Source organism: Diabrotica undecimpunctata, chromosome 7, assembly GCF_040954645.1.
Source record: "Diabrotica undecimpunctata isolate CICGRU chromosome 7, icDiaUnde3, whole genome shotgun sequence".
Lineage (NCBI taxonomy): Eukaryota > Metazoa > Arthropoda > Insecta > Coleoptera > Chrysomelidae > Diabrotica > Diabrotica undecimpunctata.
Genome location: NC_092809.1, coordinates 117,048,173 through 117,052,755, shown reverse-complemented (window position 1 = coordinate 117,052,755; position 4,583 = coordinate 117,048,173).

Below are 4,583 nucleotides of genomic sequence, written 5' to 3'. Positions count from 1 at the left end.
ATTCGCCTACACTTATCCTCACCGGTCCCATTGTTCGTCGAATTATCTTTCTTTCTAAGATTTCCAACCTCATTTCATCTTTTTGTGTTAGGCACATCGTCTCTGCACCATAGGTGATCACTGGCCTGATTGCAGTCTTGTAAATTTTTAAGTTGGTTTTTTTACTAATGTGCTTTTGTTTTAGGAATTTTTGGTAGTTCCAGTAGGTTTTATTACCCAGTAGGATGCGTTCATTTATTTCATCCGTTCTGTCATTTCTGTCATTCACCATCACTCCCAGGTATTTGAAACGGTGTACTCTTTCAAATGTATATGCACCAAGCTTAATTTCTTTCTCTATGTTCGTATTCTCTCTTGAAGACTTGAGGTATTTCGTTTTGGTTTGGTTTATTACTAGCCCTCTCTTCTTTGCTTCTTTATCCATATGTTCTGCATGGTTTTTAAATCTCTAGTAACCAGTGCAATATCGTCTGCATACGCTATCAGTTGGGCTGAAGATTCGATAATCGTTCCCATAATTTTGGCTGCTCTTACTGCCCCCTCTATGGTAATGTTAAATAATGTTGTTGACAGGGAGTCTCCCTGTCTGACACCTACCTCCATTTGTACTTCATCTGACGGGCCTTCCCTTGTTAAGATTCGTGCCTTGGATTCCTTCATCGTCATTTTCGTGAGACTTATTAGTTTTTCTTGGATGCCTAATTTATTAATATCCTTAATTAGCTGATTCCTTATTACACTGTCAAAAGCTTGCTTGTAGTCAATTAACAGTATATGTAGATCTATTCCGTGCTCGTAACTTTTTTCGACTATTTGCGTTACAATGTGTATTGCATCTATTGTTGACTTACCTTCTCTGAATCCATGTTGGTATTCACCTATTTTTGTTCTAGTTTCTTTTTCTATTCTTTGTCTGATCAAATTAGTTAATATTTTGTACATTGTATTTAATAACGTTATTCCCCTGTAGTTAGTGCATTTCGTTTTGTCGCCTTTTTTAGGGATTGGTGTTATCAGTAAAGCTCGGATTTATAGGCAACAAAAATTGAAGAATAAGGTGCCCATATAGGCAAAGATTTTTATTAAAAAAGGGAGGAATATTAACATTTAGGCAAAATATAGGCAATAAAGGAATATAACCTATTATTTATTGTACAAAGTGAATTAACGTAATATTAACTTAAGGCAGGTATATTTACACATCATAATCATAACATTAGTATAAATAAACTAGTAACTAAATAACTGTAAATTAATAAAACTAAATGTTTTTCAATATTTTCGGTCTTAAAACTGCGTCTTCGATCACTTAAAATTAATTTGTACATTGAAAACGAACGTTCGACATCGACACATGTAATTGGAGCATTTTTCAGAGCGGATAATAAATCTGGCATAATTTGAAATTCCTCGGAAAATGTCCCATTCAAAACTTTAGCAACATTAGATAAAAACGAAAAACCTTCATTCTTGTCGAAAACATATTTCATTTTTTTTTTAAATTAATTGACCGTTACTTCCAGGTGCCGATATAATTTTCGTCTTTAAATTATCTAATAATTTTACTGACTCACATAAATTTATCTCTTGTTTTTCTAATAAGGTAATTGTGGTAACTATTAATTTATAATTGTCATTGATATAAGCGAGTTCCTGTTTCAATTTAGGATTTTTTAATATTTTTTTGCTTCTCGAATGGCTTCGGAAATATCATCATCAAATTCTGACATAACTAATTCTATTTCATTGCAGTGTTCAAAGTAAAAAAAACTGCTTCGAGCCAGGTTCTCCACCTTGTAATTACTGGTTTAGGTGGCAAAGGGACACCGGGAAGTCTTTCTTTATATGTTTGCACCCTCAACGGAGCCTTTACAAAAACTTTTTTCATAAAATTTATAAAATTATTTACCAACGGAAACAGATTTCTTATTTCTTCAGCAATTATATTCACCCCGTGGGCTAGACAAGTGCAATGAATTAAATTAGGATAAAAAATCTTTAAATTAACAGCAGCTTTTAACATATATGCCGCAGCATCTGAAAGCATTAAAACTATTTTATTCACTGGTATAGCGTTGGGTAAAAAGAGGTTTGTTAATCTATCTTGTATAAATCGACTTATTGTTAAATTGTTTGTTTTTTCCAATTTTTTAACGGCAACTAAATAAGGTTTTCTCGCAAAGTTTTCGTTTAAAATTCCAATCATTAAATTAGCTATATACCTGCCGCATACATCTTTCGTTTCATCCACGATAATATACAAAAAATTGCCCTCTAACTCCCGCTTTTGAAGCTCTAACTCAAGAAGGTGTTGGCTATTAATAGGTTGTTCTCTACGCAAAATTTCGCAAGTCTCTCTCTCTCTCTCTCTTGTTGTTTGGTGTACTACCATGACCATTTTTGGCGTTAAAGTAACTCATGATCATCTTTATCTTACCTCTTTTTGTTAGTCGTAATGTTTCATCTAGGCTGTAAAATTTACGATTTCTTGCTATGACTTTTCACTTGTTGGATCATAGACCTGAATAAAATACAGGTTTGTATGCGTTGTTCGTAATTTTAACATTTTTACTCGATCATTTAAAGGGCAGAAGTCTATGACCAACTGCGAAATTTTGTCGTATACCAGTATAGCCATTCCATATTAATATTCTGGGTCAGTTACTCCTGAATAATAGATGTATCCATCTTTTGCTTTTTGTTTTTGCCGAACCACGCCATCTTACTTACTCATCCCCAAGATGTCTATTTTCATTCTTCTTATCTAGGCTTTAATCTTTGCCAGTTTCCCGGACATAAATAATCTACGTACATTCCATGTGGCAATGAGTACTATCCTGTCATATATTAGGAATCTCTTTCAACTTCCTTGGATCTCAATAGTAGTTGACAGAGGTATTCTTTGCACCTATTTACGGGGTGCCACAGACTGAGAGCCATTTTTTTGCTTTCTTTTACCATTTAGATTTTTCAGAAATATAATGGGGTGGTTTTCTCTTTGCCTTTACCATCGCAATACCGTAACCATTCAAACTGGTCCATTCATGCTTGTGATAGTTCAGTTTCAAGCCAGTCGAGGATCATTTATTGTACACCTTTAATTGGTACTGATTATCGCTGCTTTTATGCACCAGGGAGTGATGGAAAATAGGTTACTAGAATTTTAAAGAATAAAGGGACAGTACGTGATTTTTTTCAGTAAGGAATTAAGAGCAAAGCATAACGTGCGTAAGCAAAGTCGCTTCCATAAAGTAGGCCTATTCTCTACCGGAATCGCAGGAAAGTGTCTACCTGCTACCTGTACTCAGGTAGGTTTAAAAAATCCAAAAATACCCTAAGATAGAATAACCACGATATCTGAGTATTGAGGCTGTGTACCGTTAGGCACGAACTTGGTGGTTAAATAATCCGGATGGGCAGCTGGCGAGGTAAGAAAACACGGGGCAAGTTAGCAGCCGTTCATTTGCACACACAAAATTTCAATGCGAAGAACTAGTGACCAAGACCAAAAACCAAGATCACTGGCTCGCTGGACTGTCACACATTCGGAAAAGAGGCAATGCTAGAGATATCACAACGTAAAAGAAAAATAGGGGCCTGCGTAGCGCAAGCGGTAGGATGCTTGCCTTGCATGCCGGTGGTCCGGAGTTCGCATCCTATCGCCGGCAAGAACAACTAGACATTTTTAAAAATGTCTATAGATCCCAGGTCGACTCAGCCTGAATAAAATAAGTACCTTGGGTAAAACCAGGGGTAATGATAGGCGGTTGAAGCGTAGCACTGGCCATGTTACCTTACTTGTACACCGTAGGCAGACTACCCTGCTATACTCCCAAAGCCGCGAAGCGGTATAAAACGGAAGACTATTATTATTATAAAAGAAAAATTAAGGAAAAAGGTATAAAACGCTAGCCTTTTTAAAGCGGCATCACCGCTAAAAGGCCTTTCAGATGTGTCATTTTCCAGGGCATTTAAGATTAAAAAACAAGTATAGCTTCCCCAACATTATGTCTGCGTTTGGCGTGAGCTGAATGCAGCTTGGGGTAAGGAAGGTACTTCTTTGAACTTTGGACTTAAAAACACCTTATTCAGGAAGCCTTCTCATGTCTTCTGGAGCTTGGATTTACTTTGTTGTAGGTGTTTTTATATATGTGTGTGATGATGATGAGTTTGTGATGATTGCATTATCTACTAGTGGGCGACAAAAGCCTTAAAAAATTTTGACATAAAGCTTTATTATTTTAGCATCAAAAAATTATTTTTTAATTTCAATTAAAGTCGCTGATAAAGATTTTTTTTATACAAAAGTCCTTGATAAGTCTGTAGTATCCTCGATAATTCCTATATTGCACTGAAGTCTATGTAGTTTTTAAACATCAGGCGTTAACAACCTAAAAAAAATGATTTAAACAGAGATAAATGAAGTAGTAGCTTAAAATGGTTTTATAGGTTTATTGTCATAAATTCAATTTTTCCTTTTAACATGATTTTTATGGTAAATTTTGTAATTCGCAGCGTGTAATACTATATACCATGAAAAATTTTAATACCATAACCGCCATATAAATATTAAATAATTTTCG